Genomic DNA, 19,716 nt, shown 5'->3' with positions numbered 1-19,716 from the left:
AGCTCTTAATACTCTCTTTCTGTCCGGAGGAGATATAATTGAAGAATTGTACACGTACCCGGCTACTTTCAAAACCCATTACTGCACTGATATTTTTCCCTCCATTTTTCTTTTTCTTTTTTTTTTTTTTTTTTTTTGCTGGAAGTTCTGTCAATACCCGCCAGCCATTAAGAGATATCATGCAGCCAGGCCTCTCGGCTTGCGGCCACACCGTCCTGAACGCGCCCGATCTCGTCAGATCTCAGAATTTAAACGGGGCAGGGCCTGGTCAGTACTTTTATGGGTGACCTTCTGGAAATACGAGGTGCTGCAAACTTTTTACGTCTCCTGGGTAACTTCATCGTAGCTCTTAATTCTCTCTTTCTGTCTGGAGGAGATATAATTGAAGAGTTGTACACGTACCCGGCTACTTTCAACAGCCTTAGCTGCACTGATATTTTTCCCTCCATTTCTCTTTTTTTTTTTGCTGGCTGTTCCGTCAATACCCGCCAGCCTTTAAGAGACATCATGCCGCCAGGCATCTTGGCTTGCGGCCACACCGTCCTGAACGCGCCCGATCTCGTCAGATCTCGGAAGCCAAACGGGGCAGGGCCTGGTCAGTACTTGGATGGGTTTCCTCCTGGAAATACCAGGTGCTGCAAGCTTTTTACGTCTCCTGTGTAACTTCATCGTAGCTCTTAATACTCTCTTTCAATCTGGAGGAGATATAATTGAAGAATTGTACACGTACCTGGCTACTTTCAACACCCTTTGCTGCACTGATATTTTTACCACCATTTCTCTTTTTTTTTATTTGCTGGATGTTCCGTCACAACCCGCCAACCATTAAGAGACATCATGCAGTCAGGCCTCTCGGCTTGCAGCCACACCGTCCTGAACGCCCCCGATCTCATCAGATCTTGGAATTTAAACGGGGCAGGGCCTGGTCAGTACATGGATGGGTGACCTCCTGGAAATGCCAGGTGCTGCAAGCTTTTTACGTCTCCTGGGTAACTTCATCGTAGCTCTTAATACTCTCTTTCTGTCTGGAGGAGATATAATTGAGGAATTGTACACGTACCCGGCTACTTTCAAAACCCATTACAGCACTGATATTTTTCCCTCCATTTTTCTTTTTCTTTTTTTTTTTTTTTTTTTTTTGCTGGAAGTTCCGTCAATACCCGCCAGCCTTTAAGAGACATCATGCAGCCAGGTCTCTTGGCTTGCGGCCACATTGTCCTGAAAGCGCCCGATCTCGTCAGATCTCGGAAGCTAAACGGGGCAGGGCCTGATCAGTACTTGGATGGGAGACCTCCAGGAAATACCTGGTGCTGCAAGCTTTTAACGTCTCCTGGGAAACTTCATCGTAGCTCTTAATACTCTCTATCTGTCTGGAGGTGTTATAATTGAGGAATTGTACATGTACCCAGCTACTTTCAACAGCCTTTGCTGCACTGGTATTTTTCCCTCTATTTTTCTTTTTTTTTTTGCTGGCTGTTCCGTCAATACCCGCCAGCCTTTAAGAGACATCATGCAGCCAGGATCTCGGCTTGCGGCCACACCATCCTGAACGCGCCCGATTTCGTCAGATCTCGGAAACTGAATGGGGCAGGGCCTGGTCAGTACTTGGATGGGAGACCTCCTGGAAATACCTGGTGCTGCAAGCTTTTACGTCTCCTGGGTAACTTTATCGTAGCTCTTAATTCTCTCTTTCTGTCTGGAGGAGATATAATTGAAGAATTGTACACGTACCCGGCTACTTTCAACACCCTTTGCTGCACTGATATTTTTCCCTCCCTTTTTCTATTTTTTTTTTTTTTTTTTTTTGCTGGAAGTTCCGTCAATACTTGCCAGCCTTTAAGAGACATCATGCAGCCAGGCCTCTCGGCTTGCGTCCACACCGTCCTGAACGCGCCTGATCTCATCATATCTCGGAAGCTAAACGGGGCAGGGTCTGGTCAGTACTTGGTTGGGTGACCTCCTGGAAATACCAGGTGCTGCAAGCTTTTTACGTCTCCTGGGTAACTTCATCGTAGCTCTTAATACTCTCTTTCAGTCTGGAGGAGATATTATTGAAGAATTGTACACGTACCCGGCTACTTTCAACAGCCTTTGCTGCACTGATATTTTTCCCTCCATTTTTCTTTTTTTTTTTTGCTGGAAGTTCGTCAATATCCGCCAACCTTTAAGAGACATAATGCAGCCAGGCCTCTCGGCTTGTGGCCACACCGTCCTGAATGCGCCCGATCTCGTAAGATCTCGGAAGCTAAACGGGGCAGGGCCTGGTCAGTACTTGGATGGCTGACCTTCTAGAAATACCAGGTGCTGCAAGCTTTTTACGTCTCCTGGGTAACTTCATCGTAGCTCTTAAAACTCTCTTTCTGTCTGGAGGAGACATAATTGAAGTATTGTACACGTACCCAGCTACTGTCAACACCCTTTGCTGCACTGATATTTTTCCATCCATTTTTCTTTTTTTTTTTTTTTTTTTTTTTTTGCTGGAAGTTCCGTCAAAACCCGCCAACCATTAAGAGACATCATGCAGCCAGGCCTCTCGGCTTGTGGCCACACCGTCCTGAATGCGCCCGATCTCGTAAGATCTCGGAAGCTAAACGGGGCAGGGCCTGGTCAGTACATGGATGGGTGACCTCCTGGAAATGCCAGGTGCTGCAAGCTTTTTACGTCTCCTGGGTAACTTCATCGTAGCTCTTAATACTCTCTTTCTGTCTGGAGGAGATATAATTGAGGAATTGTACACGTACCCGGCTACTTTCAAAACCCATTACAGCACTGATATTTTTCCCTCCATTTTTCTTTTTCTTTTTTTTTTTTTTTTTTTTTTGCTGGAAGTTCCGTCAATACCCGCCAGCCTTTAAGAGACATCATGCAGCCAGGCCTCTTGGCTTGCGGCCACATTGTCCTGAAAGCGCCCGATCTCGTCAGATCTCGGAAGCTAAACGGGGCAGGGCCTGATCAGTACTTGGATGGGAGACCTCCAGGAAATACCTGGTGCTGCAAGCTTTTAACGTCTCCTGGGAAACTTCATCGTAGCTCTTAATACTCTCTATCTGTCTGGAGGTGTTATAATTGAGGAATTGTACATGTACCCAGCTACTTTCAACAGCCTTTGCTGCACTGGTATTTTTCCCTCTATTTTTCTTATTTTTTTTGCTGGAAGTTCCATCAATACCCGCCAGCCTTTAAGAGACATCATGCAGCCAGGCCTCTTTGTTTGCGGCCACACCGTCCTGAACGTGCCCGATTTCGTCAGATCTCGGAAACTGAATGGGGCAGGGCCTGGTCAGTACTTGGATGGGAGACCTCCTGGAAATACCTGGTGCTGCAAGCTTTTACGTCTCCTGGGTAACTTTATCGTAGCTCTTAATTCTCTCTTTCTGTCTGGAGGAGATATAATTGAAGAATTGTACACGTACCCGGCTACTTTCAACACCCTTTGCTGCACTGATATTTTTCCCTCCCTTTTTCTATTTTTTTTTTTTTTTTTTTTTGCTGGAAGTTCCGTCAATACTTGCCAGCCTTTAAGAGACATCATGCAGCCAGGCCTCTCGGCTTGCGTCCACACCGTCCTGAACGCGCCTGATCTCATCATATCTCGGAAGCTAAACGGGGCAGGGTCTGGTCAGTACTTGGTTGGGTGACCTCCTGGAAATACCAGGTGCTGCAAGCTTTTTACGTCTCCTGGGTAACTTCATCGTAGCTCTTAATACTCTCTTTCAGTCTGGAGGAGATATTATTGAAGAATTGTACACGTACCCGGCTACTTTCAACAGCCTTTGCTGCACTGATATTTTTCCCTCCATTTTTCTTTTTTTTTTTTGCTGGAAGTTCGTCAATATCCGCCAACCTTTAAGAGACATAATGCAGCCAGGCCTCTCGGCTTGTGGCCACACCGTCCTGAATGCGCCCGATCTCGTAAGATCTCGGAAGCTAAACGGGGCAGGGCCTGGTCAGTACTTGGATGGCTGACCTTCTAGAAATACCAGGTGCTGCAAGCTTTTTACGTCTCCTGGGTAACTTCATCGTAGCTCTTAAAACTCTCTTTCTGTCTGGAGGAGACATAATTGAAGTATTGTACACGTACCCAGCTACTGTCAACACCCTTTGCTGCACTGATATTTTTCCATCCATTTTTCTTTTTTTTTTTTTTTTTTTTTTTTTGCTGGAAGTTCCGTCAAAACCCGCCAACCATTAAGAGACATCATGCAGCCAGGCCTCTCGGCTTGTGGCCACACCGTCCTGAATGCGCCCGATCTCGTAAGATCTCGGAAGCTAAACGGGGCAGGGCCTGGTCAGTACTTGGATGGGTGACCTCCTAGAAATACCAGGTGCTGCAAGCTTTTTACGTCTCCTGGGTAACTTCATCGTAGCTCTTAATACTCTCTTTCTGTCTGGAGGAGATATAATTGAAGAACTGTACACGTACCCGGCTACTTTCAAAACCCATTACTGCACTGATATTTTTCCCTCCATTTTTCTTTTTCTTTTTTTTTTTTTTTTTTTTTTTTTTGCTGGAAGTTCCGTCAATACCCGCCAGCCATTAAGAGACATCATGCAGCCAGGCCTCTCGGCTTGCGGCCACACCATCCTGAATGCGCACGATCTCGTCAGATCTCGGAAGCTAAATGGGGCAGGGCCTGGTCAGTACTTCGATGGGTGACCTCCTGGAAATACCAGGTGCTGCAAGATTTTTACGTCTCCTGGGAAACTTCATCGTAGCTCTTTATACTCTCTTTCTGTCTGGAGGAGATATAATTGAAGAATTGTACACGTACCCGGCTACTTTCAAAACCCTTTGCTGCACTGATTTGTTTCTCTCCATTTTTCTTTTTTCTTATTTTTTTTGCTGGAAGTTCCATCAATACCCGCCAGCCTTTAAGAGACATCATGCAGCCAGGCCTCTTTGTTTGCGGCCACACCGTCCTGAACGTGCCCGATTTCGTCAGATCTCGGAAGCTGAACGGGGCAGGGCCTGATCAGTACTTGGATGGGAGACCTCCTGGAAATACCAGGTGCTGCAAGCTTCTTACGTCTCCTGGGTAACTTCATCATAGCTCTTAATACTCTCTTTCTGTCTGGAGGAGATATAATTGAAGAATTGTACACGTACCCGGCTACTTTCAACTCCCTTTGCTGCACTGAAATTTTTCACTCCATTTTTCTTATTTCTTTTTTTTTTGCTGGCAGTTCCGTCAATACCCGCCAGCCTTTAAGAGACATCATGCAGCCAGGCCTTTTGGTTTGCGGCCACACCGTCCTGAACGCGCCCAATCTCATCAGATCTCGGAAGCTAAACGGGGCAGTGTCTATTCTGTACTTGGATGGGAGACCTCCTGGAAATACCAGGTGCTGCAAGCTTCTTACGTCTCCTGGGTAACTTCATCATAGCTCTTAATACTCTCTTTCTGTCTGGAGGAGATATAATTGAAGAATTGTACACGTACCCGGCTACTTTCAACTCCCTTTGCTGCACTGATATTTTTCCCTCCATTTTTCTTTTTTCTTCTTTATTTTGCTGGAAGTTCTGTCAATATCCTCCAGCCTTTAAGAGACATCATGCAGCCAGGCATCTCGGCTTGTGGCCACACCATCCTGAATGCGCACGATCTCGTCAGATCTCGGAAACTAAACGGGGCAGGGCCTGGTCAGTACTTAGATGAGAGACCTCCTGGAGATACCAGGTGCTGCAAGCTTTTTACATCACTTGGGTAACTTCATCGTCGCTCTTAATACTCGCTTTCTGTCTGGAGGAGATATAATTGAAGTATTGTACACGTACCCAGCTACATTTAACACCCTTTGCTGCACTGATATTTTTCCCTCCATTTTTCTTATTTCTTTTTTTTTTGCTGGAACTTCCGTCAATACCCGCCAGCCTTTTAGAGACATCATGCAGCCAGGCCTCTAGGTTTGCGGCCACACCGTCCTGAACGCGCCCGATCTCATCAGATCTTGGAAGCTAAACGGGGCAAGACCTGGTCAGTACTTGGATGGGAGACCTTCTGGAAATACCTGGTGCTGCAAGCTTTTTAGTCTCCTGAGTAACTTCATTCTAGCTCTTAATACTCTCTTTCTGTCTGGAGGTGTTATAATTGAGGATTTGTACACGTACCCGGCTACTTTCAACACCATTTGCTGCTCTGGTATTTTTCCCTCCATTTTTCTTTTTTTTGCTGGAAGTTCCGTCAATACCCGCCAGCCTTTAAGAGACATCATGCAGCCAGGCTTTTTGGCTTGCGGCCACACCGTCCTGAACGCGCCCGATCTTGTCAGATCTAGGAAGCAAAACGTGGCAGGACCTGGTCAGTATTTGGATTGGTGACCTCCTGGAAAAACTAGGTACTGCAAACTTTTTACGTCTCCTGGGTAACTTCATCGTAGCTCTTAATACTCTCTTTCTGTCAGGAGAAGATACAATTGAAGAAATGTACACGTACCCGGCAACTTTCAACACCCTTTGCTGCACTGATATTTTTCCCTCCATTTTTCTTTTTTCTTTTTTTTTTTGCTGGAAGGTCCGTCAAAACCCGCCCGCCTTTAAGAGACATCATGCTGCCAGGTGTCTCGGCTTGCGGCCATGCCGTCCTGAACGCGACCGATCTCATCAGATCTCGGAAGCTATACAGGGCAGGGCCTGGTCAGTACTTCGATGGGTGACCTCCTGGAAATACCAGGTGCTGCAAGCTTTATACGTCTCCTGGGTAACATCATCGTAGATCTTAATACTCTCTTTCTGTCTGGAGGAGATATAATTGAAGAAATGTACACGTACCCGGCTACTTTCAACACCCTTTGCTGAACTGATATTTTTCCCTCCATTTTTCTTTTTTTATTTGCTGGAAGTTCCGTCAACACCCGTCAGCCTTTAAGAGACATCATGCAGCCAGGCCTCTCGGCTTGCGGCTACACCGTCCTGGACGCACCCCGTCTCGTCAGATCTCGGAAGCTAAACGGGGCATGGCCTGGTCAGTACTTGGATGGGAGATCTCCTAGAAATACCAGGTGCTGCAAGCTTTTTACGTCTCCTGGGTAACTTCATCGTTGCTCTTAATACTCTCGTTCTGTCTGGAGGAGATATAATTGAAGAATTGTACACGTTCCCGGCTACTTTCAACACCCTTTCCTGCACTGTTATTTTTCCCTCCATTTTTTTATTTTTTTATTTTTTATTTTTTGCTGGAAATTCCGTCAACACCCGTCAGCCTTTAAGAGACATCATGCAGCCAGGCATTTCGGCTTGCGGCCACACCGTCCTGAACGTGCCCGGTCTCGTCAGACCTTGGAAACTAAACGGGCCAGGGCCTGGTTAGTACTTGGATGGGTGACCTCCAGGAAATACCAGGTGATGCAAGCTTTTTACGTCTCCTGGGTATCTTCATCGTAGCTCTTAATACTCTTTATCTGTCTGGAGGAGATATAATTGAAGTATTGTACACTTTGTCTTAGGGACAGTCTGGCTAGCAGTGACTGAGTGGTTGACAGACGACAAGCAACGGAATGTACGTGCTCTGTGATGTCATAGCAGTCAGCTGAGAGAGGCTCGTGATGTCATCGCTGAGCTGTCTGTCTGTCTGTCTGTCTCTCTCTCTCTCTTTCTCTCTCTCTCTCTCTCTCTCTCTTCCTCTCAATTCAATTCATTTGTATTGTCAAGGCAATTGGACATACATACATATATATACATCCATACATGCTAGAAAGTCATTACTATGTTATCTTAAAGGCTAACTAAGCAGAACATATATCATTATAGAACAGAGTTCATAGGTCAACACATGGTTTTAGGGAACAGGCACGTAGGTCATACCGTTTGACAATGTCTCCAAGGTTCTCATCGTAAATAACAAACAGAAATCAAACTATCTTCTGGGCTGACCTTCTAGCTTGACCGTATCTTTCTTAAGTATACAAGAGAGAAAAACAGGTGTAAGAAAATAATTTCTAATTTTCCTTCTACACATATATACATACATACATACATATGTAGCGTTATGTTGGGTGTATTTGGATAAGAGCATTTGGGCTCTGAGCTGAAGCACTGATCTAAAGAAGACCTCTCCCCCCCCAAAGTTATCAGATTTCCTTAGCTCATCAGCTTGGAACTGGTTTGCATCAAAGTGACAGTTTTGGGGAGGATGGCACCGAGAAGAGGCCAAATAGTTTGGAATTCTGCTATGAGATGTCTGGAGAAAGGGGCCTGTAGGTGATAAAAACTCTTTGAAGTGGATGAGAGCCGAAATCCCGACATAGAGCTACGAACCCAGGCCAACCGGCATTTCCAAAAGATGGCATGGATTGACATCAGTCATAAATAAAGCCTCCCTCCAATAGGACACTGGGGGCTGAAACGGAAATCCAATCTCAAGAACTCAGGGACCAATCACCTACTGATCTGACAGACTATAAGGAACAGCGGACAGTCTTTCTCTCTCTCTCTCTCTCACCTGAACCAGAAACTCGCTGCCACAGCTCAACCTGTAGCTCTGTTGCCAGAACCGGAATCAGAAACCAACCAAGTCTTTGCCGGCAACAGAAGAGTTAAACTATGAGAAGGAGATTGAGCGAAGAATTATTTTAAAGGACTTTATTAAATAAATAACTTCACAGACCCACCTGATCAGTGGAGTTTTACAGCTGGACAATTGACTAAGTCGACTGAATACGAAAGTGTCAGTCACTTAAATAGCTATTTGAGTCTTAAGAAACTTGACCCTTGGAACAAACAGGGCCCTGCTTTCCTCAAAGACTTTGTCTTCAAGTAACTACGGTGGAAACCTGCTTACAAAGAAGATTTTGTGCACAACCTTGGAGCCTTCAAACCAGTGGAAAATCTGTTTGGAAACGACTCTACTTTCGCGAAACCCCAACTTCCAGGTGCATCGACTGAGTGGAAGTTCTTGGACAAAGCCGAACCGGACTGCCTTTGTTCCAAACCACACGGACCTCGTGCCGTGTGCTGTTATCTGAGCCCGAAGGCAGAGAGGCCTCTCTGCGACGAAGTTCAGATAAGTTTAACAGTTTGGAGTTCATGATTCATGACATTTGAGAAATCAATTAGAAATGTTAATCTGTGATTCATAACTCTAGAATGTGTAATATCATTTAGTTTTCTTAAATATAAATGTGTGTTGCATTAAACTGTTTTGTTGATAATTTTAGAAATAAAATCTGTCAACGCCGAGAAATATCTTCTCATTCCTGTTTAACTGTTTAGTCTGAAATTGACACAAGTTAATAGACATTAGATTATTGGTGGCCCTGCCTATCCTTAATCATTGAATAATAATCAGTTAAGGGAAATTGTGGTAACAAGTAATGATAGGATCTTTCTCTGTACCTAAACGTTAATGAGACTGATATATATATATAACGAGAAGTTACCTGACATAAATACTAACCTGCGTAGTTATTTAATGTCTGACTAATAATACTAACAAGAGACTCACCTTCATCTTACTAACTGGTATTGTAGTCAATGTGTTTATAACCTCTTTTGTTTAAGATTTGTGTTATCATATGCGATCCCATGGTCTTTGATTTGGTCACGGAAGTGATTTGTCTTTGATTTGTTGATCTAGAGTTGAATTTTAATTAGTTTTTCCCTTTTGTATAATTAGTGTAGTGCTACATTTAGTCTTTGTTTTGAATAAATTTGACAATTTATATCTTTGGAATTGGTGTCTGCGTCCAATTATTACAGAAATTGAGTTCTACAAGATTCCAGGATTCGTGATAAGGTGATACTATAAATTCACTTCTTTAATTGAAATTTATAAGTGTACCTTACGCTACAGGTGGAACGGGAGCTTCGTGCCCTGGATGTGCATCCCACAAATCTCCATCAACTGCAAGATGCTATCCTATCAATATGGGCCAACATTTCTATAGAATGCTTTCAGCACCTTGTTGAATCAATGCCACGTAGAATTAAGGCAGTTCTGAAGGCGAAAGGGGGTCAAACACAGTATTAGTATGGTGTTCCTAATAATCCTTTAGGTGAGTGTATATGGAAAAGGAACAATATGTGTACATCTCTGCATATGGTGCCCTAACAGATGTGCAAGTTACATGACAGACAGACACTCACACACACTTTCAAAGACAGACAGACAGACAGACACTCACACACACTTTCACACACTCACTTTCACAGACAGACAGACACAGACACAGACACACTCACTTTCACACAGAGACAGGCACATTTTCACACAGAGACAGACACACAAACACACACAAACAGACACAGACACACATACTTTGACAGACAGACAGACAGACACACACACGCATATTATGGGTCTTTGTTGGGTAGTGAAATGGGTAGCATCAGTCGCAGTGTGGGTAATGTCAGGGAGCCAATCATAGTCCCCGTTATTTGCATATCGTGGCGCAAAGCATTCTGGGAAAAGCAACTTAACACGTTTAGTCATGTATTTGTCCATAGTTTACACATGAGATGAAAGAGACAGTATGACGTATTGAGCACCTGGGATTCCTCATGTGTATGTGAGGGGCAGAGGAACCGGATCCCAAGTGTGCGTCCCAGGTGCTATAGGTTTCAAAGCATGCAGGGGAATAGGCACCCCACCCTGACACCTATAGAAGACTGGATAGGGAGATATAAATAGCAATGGGGAGACTCTTGTACTTGGTGTGGCTCTATCCATATAGTGGGGCCAGCAGCCACTTAGCAGGTGTAGCAATAGAAGCTCAGCCTGGGGAGACTGGATTTAGCATTTCCTCTCCATTTTGATAACTATCCATAATCATTTCTGCAAAATACTTCTATGATACCTATGTATGTTTTTTACTTGTACTATATTATACTATCAAGTATCAGTGTACACATACAATGTGACCTGTTACATTAATACAGAGGCCATGGAAGGCCAGATCACTAATAGCCACTGTCCCCTGATATTACACTTTTTTACAATCACTTTGGCACTCATTTCAGAACCTTGATGTCATTTTTCAAAACTCTAGACACTAAACTCACACCCGATGATCAAAATGCACATTTTTCAAAACTCTAACACTTTTTTACAATTGCTTGGATACAATACACATCAACCTCAGATCATTTGTTCATTGAACTAAAATGACACAACTTAACATCAAAGTATTACCATTTCAAAATGCAATTCACACATTACATCTGAGATCACTGTCTATTCATTTCATTACAAAGATCTAACTATCAATTGATACAGCTGCTCAAAATGATAAGTGACTGTTGCATTACTCTTAATGCATAATTTTATGGAAACTGACAAACAATATTCCATGTTTCGATCATGAAAGTTTCAGGATAATGAGATCCATTGACATCAATAAACGAGGAGCATGAACCAGTTGGACTACATTATCTATGGATGTAATATTTCATCATCATTCATCATCATGTAGCACTTTTCCACACCATGTTTGCAGTGTGGAAGGAAAGTTAGAAATTCTTTCTCTAATACCTGTTTTTCTCTCTTGTATACTTAAGAAAGATAAGGTCAAGCTAGAAGGTCAGGCCAGAAGGTAGTTTGATTTCTGTTTGTTATTTACGATGAGAATCTTGGAGACAATGTCAAACAGTATGATTGAAGTGCCTGCTCCCTAATCCATGTGTTGATCTACGAACTCTGTCCTATAATGATATAAATTCTGCTTAGCTAACTTTTAAGATAACATAGTAATGACTTTCTGATTATAACCAGCTCTTTGATTTTTGTGTATAAAAGCTCTGACTGTTAAAATGAAGGCAGAGCGACTTTGGGATCTACTTGAGTCACTGTTCCTCTCCACGCTGCGTGTATTAAAGGCATTGCAACTAACGCTCCAACCTGGTTGAAGATGATTGTTCTTCCACATCAGATTTGACATTACTGTATGTATGCAGGCCCTTGTAATTGCTTTTCCAATACTGCCAACTGGTTATTGATGATTGATTTCACATTGTGGTACGAGTATCGAGTGAATTGAGTGCTATCCACCCCAGCAACACAGTGATAACATGGAGCCGGCAGGTCATCCAGGTCACAATAGAGGTCAAGCAGTGGGAGGAGGAAGACGTGGTGGTCAAAGGAATGGAAGGGGACATGCACCCCTTCTGAGAGGTGGTCGTGGGCCTCGTCATAGAGGAGGGCTTAGGCCTCACCAGAGAGGCAGCCATGGGCCTCATTTGAGAGGTGTTGGGGGAACGTGGTAGAGGACAAGGCCACGGACCAGACAGCGGCAGCAACAGCAAATAGTGTCCAGTGAAATCCGAGAAATAGTTGTAGAGCATGTTGTAAATCATGGCATGACCATGACTGAGGCAGCTACAATGATTCAATCAAACCTCAGAATCAACTCAGGATCAACTGTGGCCTCAATCATCAGAAATTTCCGTACTGAGAAGCGGCAAGTCTTCAGCATGCACTAAACATTAGGCTACTCTCAATTGTCAAATGACTGTATACTGCATACCAATGTGTAGCACAGAGTATAGTGTGCCTTTTGAAAGAAATGCAGACAGAGTGAAGCAGCTGATGACTGAGTATGTTCAGGTATGTTCAGTTTCAAGATGCCTCTTGTGAAAAATGGTTGTGAGAACCTGAACCTGAACACAGGGCTGATGGAAATTCAGAAGTACAGTAATCAATCCTTTGTTTTACACTAAGCCAGGTGAGGAACACTGCAGTTGACATTTTACTGTAGTTTTGTTCTTTTTTGTAGCTAATTATTGTTGCATGGCTTCAAAGAAACCTATGGTGTGATTTGATTGTATTGCATCAATACATTTCAGATTTTGTTCAATGATTCCACTGTGTCTGTAGTATTCTCTCTACTAGTCCTTTTACAGTGATGTATTTATGTGTAGTACCATAATGAAACATGTATCACATATTTTGTACTACAATATTTAATGATTGTACGAACAACTACACAGTGAAACTATCGGTATCTTCTGTGTGGGTGATCTAAATAAATGTTACTATGGTATTTCATGATAAATGAATTATTTGAACCAACAAGTCTGCAAGTGCAAGGTTTCTTTAAAGATATGAATGCACAATGCAATGTTTTGAACATTGGACAGCCTGTGTTACAAGTGATGACCGTTTTGAGTTTTGTGTCTAGAGTTTTGAAAAATGACATCAAGGTTCTGAAATTAGTGACAAAGTGATTGTAAAAAACTGTATATTCATCCTATTTAATGTGCTCTTTTAAAATGTACTTTTCTTTTTTATGTTGCCATTTCTGTTCTACCAATGTTTCAGTTGTTAGCCAAAGATTGACAGAGTACATCTCATACACACAGGCCAGACAGCAAGGATTTCTTTTTGAAATTCAATTACAAATGCTGCATGAACTCATCAATACGATTAGAGCTCCTGAAAGCAATATAACTAACTCACTCTACAGCATCTCATTAGCAGTGAAAAGAAACCAAGAAAGTTGGGACAGTCGACTGTTTACCACTATGTAACATCACCTTTTCTTTTAATAACACTTATTAAGCACTTGGGCACTGAAGACACCACTTGGTTAAGTTTAGCAAGTGGGATTTCCCCCCATTCATCCATTATGCATTTCCTCAGCTGCGCAACTGCACAGGGCCTTCGTTGTCTTAATTTGCACTTCATAGTGCGCCACACATTCTCAATTCGGAGACAGGTCAGGACTGCAGGCAGGCCATGCTAGCACCCGCACTCTCTGCCTACGCAACCATGCGCTTGTAATCTGGGCAGAATGTGGTTTGGCGTTATCCTGCTGAAAAATGCAGGGATGTCCCTGGAAAAGACGATGTCTGGATGGCAGCATATGTTGCTCCAAAATGTGTACATCTCTTTCTGCAAAAATGGTGCCCTCACAGATGTGCGAGTTACATGACAGACAGACACTCATACACACTGTCACACCCACACACACACACACACTTTCACAGACAGACACACGCACACACACTCACTTTCACACAGAGACAGACACACAAACACAGAGACAGACACACACACACTCACTTTCACACAGAGACACACAAACACATACACTTTCACACAGACACACACACACATACATACATACATACATACATACATATATAAGGAAAAGAAACAATACATTTAAAAATCACAAAAAGATGTAATAAAGTACAGAAAATCTAAATGTAATAAAATGTGATCTTTAATACACACAAATATGTATGGCTGGTCGGATGCGTCTTGGACTCGGGTTCCTCTTCATTACGTATAATGCTTTTGCCTTTTGCTATAGCTTTCCGTGGAGGGGATCGTGGGTGAGTTTGTACCATTCTTGGGAGGCTCTGCCTTGTTGGGGCGGAGCTGTGATCCAGGTGAACAGCAGATCGGACATAGGTGGGCATGTGGGCGGAGGAGGAAGGCCGGTCAAGCAAATAAGCTTGCTAAGGTACGCAGCAGCAGCAAGCAGCCCCACCATCCAGTCAGCCAGCCAGTCTGGCTGGCAGTGACTGAGTGGTTGACAGACGGCAAGCAACGGAATGTACGTGATCTGTGATGTCATAGGAGTCACCTGAGAGAGATGTTTGTGATGTCATCGCTGAGCTGGCTGGCTCTGTGTGTCTTGCTGGCTGTGTGTGTGTGTGTGAGAGAGAGAGAGACTTTTTGACTTTTATCAGACTTCATTGCCTGTTTGCAACACGCAATAATTCATACAAAAGAAAATAAATAAATAAATAAAAAATAGTGTTCCCCTTTGTTTGTCTCCCCCCAACAAGCATTAACTCCGCCACTGATCTGTACACTTTTAAAGAAAGCAACCCAATACACACAACAAAACAACCATCAAATACTAAACCCTATAAATGAATTACATAATAAAAACCAACTCCCCGTCATACAATTCACAAAGGGCATCATTAATACACCAGACCTGTTCAAAACTCTCCAAATCATTCATCAGCCTGTAATAGTTAAACTCTAGTCTGACTCTGCACTTGACCAGCATGGCAAACACTCTCACTGCATCCTCACTGCCCTCCCCACACACTCTGTTCTTCCTAGTCTTATAGACGGCCATTTTAGCCTGGCCCAGCAAGAAGTTTACCAGCTGGTCCACATGTTTGGTCTTTCTGGTGTATCGCGCCCCTAAAATAAAAACCTTTGTGTTAAAAATCAGGTTAAGATCAGTAAAAAGACGAGTTAAAAGACTAAAAATGGGTGACAACCGAGAGCAAGTGCTGAAACAGTGAAACACGGTCTCTCTCTGAGCACAGAATGGGCAGGCGTCGGACACAGCAGGGTTAAGAACAGTAATAAAAGAATTGACAGCAATAATGGTGTGTAACACCCTCCACTGCAGATTGCCAGCTCTCTTATTGAGGGGGGCTTGTACAGGCTTCTCCAGGCGGGCGCAGTGTCTTCCCCCAGCCCCAGCCTGTAAAGTCATTTTAGGAATCACAAAGAAACAGTTGAAAGTGCTAAATAAGTATTTTGATGCACCATATTAATTTAGGAAATTTACATGTTGTTTTTCATCAGCTTCTGTATCTGATGGCTCCACATCACTGGCTGGATTGACAGCAACGACACTCTAAAAAAAGAAGTGTTAAGTTTGAGCATTCAGGACTTGTTTTGAAGATCCTGAATATCACTGGTCCACAATTTATCTGTGAAACTATGGGTTAATCTCCATATACAAAATACTTTTCACACACACTTTAAATTTACAACTAAATTTACATGTTGATGTCTTTCGTCAGCTTCTGTATTTGATGGCTCAATATAACTGGTTGCATTAACAGCAACGGCACACTACAAGAAAATAACATTATATTTAAACATTCAGGACTGGTTTAGCATCACCTCGAATATCCCTAGCCCTTGAGGTCGATTGTTATTGTGGTCTTCAAGACCAGTGCTTCTCAACCTTAGTCCTGGAGGAGGCCCACTGTCTGCTGATTTTCATTACAACAACATTGTAGGTTATATCAGTGACTGTGGTCCTAAAGTACCCCTATGCCTGCTGTTTTTTTTCCAGTTGAGCTCTTAATTACCTAATTGGCTTAACTGAAGCCATTTAACCCTTTTCCCAGGTCTTTGGTTGTTGATGAGTTACAAAGAGCTGGATTGTGGCCCGCCATGACTGGAAGTGAAGAACACTCACTCTAGGCCTTTAACTTAATGTTCATATGTAGGGGCCTATCCATCTGATTTGTTTTTGCACATTTATTAACAGAAAAATTGATGGTACGTGAAATCATCTGAGCTGAAAAACATAATGTTCCACCAATAATAAAATAAATGTATTAATTAAAATTATAGAGATAATAGAATGTTCACAGATTATTAGTTCAGAAAATAAAATATTTTTTTATATCTTAAATAGAATTAACACTCAAATCAGTTGTAGGGTAAACAAGGTCTATTTTTTGGATTGATTTTATAATTATACATGTATGGCTGCATGAAGCTTACCTGAGAATCTGATATTTTAGTAACTTTGTTGCTTCTTGTTGGGTAGTCCACGTTTGCCGCCGTTCTTTTTCTGTAAATGTAAATCAAAAGGCAATAATTACATACTGTAATTAAAATACAAAAAGTATAAACATTGTATTATTATTTTTGTATCCTGTTTCTCCATCTCGATGCTGTTCTTTTTGGAATTGCATATCTAGGTTTACTTAAATACTGTTTATAAGATTGTAAACTCATCATCCAAATTTCTTCATTTGCCAAACTTTATGTAGTGCGCTTGCAGTTTCAGAAGAAGAAAAAAAACTGTAACAGATGGGATATGTAGTACTTTATACTCGAGTGGTCTATGCGATTACACCCTGTTGGTGTTATTAAGAACGCCAAGTACCAGAATGCAGAGCGGGACTGTTTTTTGTGCCGTGACTTGTCGGGGGAAAAACGGACGAGAAGGTGAAGGTAGTATGGCGGTGATGCACGCGTTGGTGAAGTGGGAAAGCGGGGTCGACAAAGACTCTTACAGCGTGATTCCCACTGCTTGCTTTCGCAATTTTGATTTATTCAGCATTGCTGATGATGACGAAGAGACGACTCGAAACTTCAGAGCAGAGTGGAGAGACACGAACAAACCTCCAAAAGGTGGATGGCCTGTCCATGAAGCGCAGATCATTATGACTGGTAACAATGTTTATTTAAAAAAAAAAAACATTAAAGTCTTTACATGCTATTTGATATATACAATCACAGTATATTTGAAATGAATGTTTAAGTTATTAATGTGTTGTACGTCTAACATACTCTTATAACATGGTAGGTGGTGGTGAGGGCGCTAAAAACTCGTCATACTTGACTGGCATTTGTAAGAACGATTTATTGTGTGTTGTGCTTTACAATAAAATCCCCCAAATCACAAAATAAATTAAACCAGATATAATTTAACTTCAGTTTTGATTCAGTGTTGGCTGTTCATCTTAATTTGTATGGTCAAAGCACAGTATTTTTATGACAAATAAATATAATCCCCAAATATCTGTGGACATAATGCAGGGTTTTATTTATTTTATTTTTATTTTAGGAAAAGAAGGCGAACTAAGAAGAAAACTTAATGACCTAACAAAAATGCCCTGTCCTAAAATGAAGAGAGTACCTAAACCAAACAAAAAACTTCAAATTTCAGATGATAGTGACCTTGATGAACCACAGTTACCGGTGAGATAATTACTGCAAATATTAAATAAATGTATTGCAGGATTGTTTTTTTTTAATCATATTCATATATATATATATATATTTTAATTTTAAACTCTTTTCCTCTCTGAATACAGCACAAAATAAGAAAGAAAACCGATGGAGCTTCAAGAATTAGATCCCGTCATATTCTACAGACATTTAAAGAGTCCAGTGAAGTTGAGCTACAGCAAAACGTTAAGCAGCTCGAAAAGGAAAACACAAGACTTAAAAATGAAAACCAATGTCTTCGAAACCGTATGGTTGATGGTAAGTTTTTTTATTTATAGCAAATAATTCCTTACCTTGATAAATGTTATTCTTCAGTAATTTAGATTCCAGAGTAATGTATTATAGTTGATCATACTGAAGTAATCTAGAACCACAATACAGACTCTTAATGTGCACTGTCTAATAGTTTAATAATACTGATTATTAAATAAAGTTTTTCAACATAACTTCATAATCCTACATTAATGACTATATGCATTACATTAGACCTGGAAATTCTTGTATTTTATCTCTTTTATTTTTTTCGTAGCTAATGTTAATGACCCACAAAAAGGTCAGTTTGCCAATAACATAGAGCAAGTCTCTCAAGTATAATTGCAGGCATTGATGGTTTTGTTTTCACTTTGCATTAAATATATTACTAGAAATGATTATCATTTAATACTAAGGTTTTTTTCTCCAGAGATTCCAGACCTTTTGGACAATCTGAAAAAAATTGTAACAAAAGCCACATTTATCAGCAATGAAGACAAAAGTGTGTCACCATCAAGTGGTTCTGACAGCCCCACAGCAAATTGTTCTGAATCTGACAAAGAATCACCAAAACAAGTATAACACTCTTGGTCTACAATATTACAAAGACAAGGTAAAAATATATATATTGAAAACAAATATTGGTTGTAAACAATCTAATGATGCTACATTATCAGTTATATTCATAGTTATAGTTGATAATAAGAATGTAATTGAATTATGGGTGTCACAGATTCACTGACTTTATTATGTCTGTAAATTAATAAACTTAGAATTGAGACATACTGTGGTCTTTAATAACACATTTCTGTAACAAAATCACAGCCTTACTGATAATGTATTCCACTTAACATAATATAAGAATAGTTTGGGGATAAACTTGTTTTTTATTTACCATTGTCTTTTAGGTGGAAAAGTTCCCAGGCACTGGAGTTTACATTGACAAACTGTCCTGGATCCTTGCAGAGAGGTGCAGCACGAATACGTCATATGCAAGAACCCTGACGGTTGCTGTCTTTGACTTTCCAACATTACTAAAGAGCAATCTTCGTGGTGGTGGCAGCAAGAGAGATCCAACTTCGGAGACATTAAGATCCTCATTGATGTTATTGAGGATCATATACAGCTGCCTTCGGAAGGACACGACGTGTTTCAGTTGCGGGGCTTTGCAGCCCAGCGGGACCCTCTTAATGCCGGACATCAGCTGCCCGAGCCGGTGCGGATGAACGGAGGGACGTTAGACAGCGTTACCTTCCGGGCAGGAGCAGCGAGCGGCAACACCGGGGTGAAAGTGTCGTCTAACACTGTGCCATTAGCCACTAGCTGATTGAGCAGATCAGTGGTTTTTAAGAAGATAACAATGGCAGCAGACTTGATATTTTCACACCCTGCTACCTCCCCAACCGCTAACACACACTGCTCTAGGGGGCAGAACTGCACCGGAGCGATCTTGACTCCATGGCGTCGGGTCAGTTTTTCAAAAGACGCATTCAGGGGGTCCGACCCCCCGACCCGGGAAGAACTACCGGTACTCCCCCCTCCCCTCCCCTGTTCCCCCACAATAAGAAAAGCACTGAAAACAGAAGACAAAATAAACAAACTGAAAAAAGTAAAGCAACAAAAAAACGCAGCCAAAGGACAGAGCTCTCAGCAGCACTCCCGCTCACTGCAGACCCCTCCCACACACTCCCAGCTGAGAGAGAGAGAGAGAGAGAGAGAGAGAGAGTTAGTGTCTGTCTGTCTCTCTCTCTCTCTCTCTGTAGATGCATCATAGGGAACATATGTAACAATCTCTCTTTTT

At 42.0% G+C, this 19,716-nt stretch overlaps 7 non-coding genes and 16 pseudogenes across 7 annotated transcripts; all 23 read left to right on the top strand.

The window, feature by feature from the left end:
- The first annotated feature begins 197 nt into the window (after positions 1 to 197).
- LOC136761773 (uncharacterized) lies at positions 198 to 316 on the top strand (annotated as a pseudogene).
- A 209-nt stretch (positions 317 to 525) lies between these two features.
- On the top strand, positions 526 to 644 carry LOC136762541 (5S ribosomal RNA). Its single transcript, XR_010820738.1, has one exon. It is a non-coding gene; the product is annotated as a 5S ribosomal RNA (ribosomal RNA).
- Positions 645 to 855: 211 nt separating this feature from the next.
- LOC136761130 (uncharacterized) lies at positions 856 to 974 on the top strand (annotated as a pseudogene).
- A 226-nt stretch (positions 975 to 1,200) lies between these two features.
- Positions 1,201 to 1,319, top strand: LOC136762656 (5S ribosomal RNA). Its single transcript, XR_010820850.1, has one exon. It is a non-coding gene; the product is annotated as a 5S ribosomal RNA (ribosomal RNA).
- Positions 1,320 to 1,527: 208 nt separating this feature from the next.
- Positions 1,528 to 1,646, top strand: LOC136761300 (uncharacterized; annotated as a pseudogene).
- Positions 1,647 to 1,866: 220 nt separating this feature from the next.
- Positions 1,867 to 1,985, top strand: LOC136761514 (uncharacterized; annotated as a pseudogene).
- A 209-nt stretch (positions 1,986 to 2,194) lies between these two features.
- On the top strand, positions 2,195 to 2,313 carry LOC136760824 (uncharacterized; annotated as a pseudogene).
- Positions 2,314 to 2,536: 223 nt separating this feature from the next.
- On the top strand, positions 2,537 to 2,655 carry LOC136760612 (5S ribosomal RNA). Its single transcript, XR_010820232.1, has one exon. It is a non-coding gene; the product is annotated as a 5S ribosomal RNA (ribosomal RNA).
- A 226-nt stretch (positions 2,656 to 2,881) lies between these two features.
- LOC136762655 (5S ribosomal RNA) lies at positions 2,882 to 3,000 on the top strand. The gene has a single exon (XR_010820849.1). It is a non-coding gene; the product is annotated as a 5S ribosomal RNA (ribosomal RNA).
- A 209-nt stretch (positions 3,001 to 3,209) lies between these two features.
- LOC136761244 (uncharacterized) lies at positions 3,210 to 3,328 on the top strand (annotated as a pseudogene).
- A 220-nt stretch (positions 3,329 to 3,548) lies between these two features.
- On the top strand, positions 3,549 to 3,667 carry LOC136761513 (uncharacterized; annotated as a pseudogene).
- Positions 3,668 to 3,876: 209 nt separating this feature from the next.
- Positions 3,877 to 3,995, top strand: LOC136760823 (uncharacterized; annotated as a pseudogene).
- A 223-nt stretch (positions 3,996 to 4,218) lies between these two features.
- LOC136762446 (5S ribosomal RNA) lies at positions 4,219 to 4,337 on the top strand. The gene has a single exon (XR_010820645.1). It is a non-coding gene; the product is annotated as a 5S ribosomal RNA (ribosomal RNA).
- A 230-nt stretch (positions 4,338 to 4,567) lies between these two features.
- On the top strand, positions 4,568 to 4,686 carry LOC136760882 (uncharacterized; annotated as a pseudogene).
- Positions 4,687 to 4,902: 216 nt separating this feature from the next.
- Positions 4,903 to 5,021, top strand: LOC136761064 (uncharacterized; annotated as a pseudogene).
- A 215-nt stretch (positions 5,022 to 5,236) lies between these two features.
- Positions 5,237 to 5,355, top strand: LOC136761948 (uncharacterized; annotated as a pseudogene).
- Positions 5,356 to 5,571: 216 nt separating this feature from the next.
- Positions 5,572 to 5,690, top strand: LOC136761756 (uncharacterized; annotated as a pseudogene).
- Positions 5,691 to 5,905: 215 nt separating this feature from the next.
- Positions 5,906 to 6,024, top strand: LOC136760985 (uncharacterized; annotated as a pseudogene).
- A 205-nt stretch (positions 6,025 to 6,229) lies between these two features.
- LOC136762225 (uncharacterized) lies at positions 6,230 to 6,348 on the top strand (annotated as a pseudogene).
- A 216-nt stretch (positions 6,349 to 6,564) lies between these two features.
- On the top strand, positions 6,565 to 6,683 carry LOC136762608 (5S ribosomal RNA). Its single transcript, XR_010820802.1, has one exon. It is a non-coding gene; the product is annotated as a 5S ribosomal RNA (ribosomal RNA).
- A 209-nt stretch (positions 6,684 to 6,892) lies between these two features.
- Positions 6,893 to 7,011, top strand: LOC136761794 (uncharacterized; annotated as a pseudogene).
- Positions 7,012 to 7,232: 221 nt separating this feature from the next.
- LOC136761341 (uncharacterized) lies at positions 7,233 to 7,351 on the top strand (annotated as a pseudogene).
- A 6,846-nt stretch (positions 7,352 to 14,197) lies between these two features.
- LOC136762313 (U5 spliceosomal RNA) lies at positions 14,198 to 14,312 on the top strand. The gene has a single exon (XR_010820517.1). It is a non-coding gene; the product is annotated as a U5 spliceosomal RNA (small nuclear RNA).
- The last annotated feature ends 5,404 nt before the right edge of the window (positions 14,313 to 19,716 follow it).

Source organism: Amia ocellicauda, chromosome 10 (assembly GCF_036373705.1).
Source record: "Amia ocellicauda isolate fAmiCal2 chromosome 10, fAmiCal2.hap1, whole genome shotgun sequence".
In the NCBI taxonomy this organism is placed as follows: domain Eukaryota; kingdom Metazoa; phylum Chordata; class Actinopteri; order Amiiformes; family Amiidae; genus Amia; species Amia ocellicauda.
The sequence above is the reverse complement of the archived record's forward strand: the minus strand, read 5'-3'. Positions and strand labels throughout refer to the sequence as shown.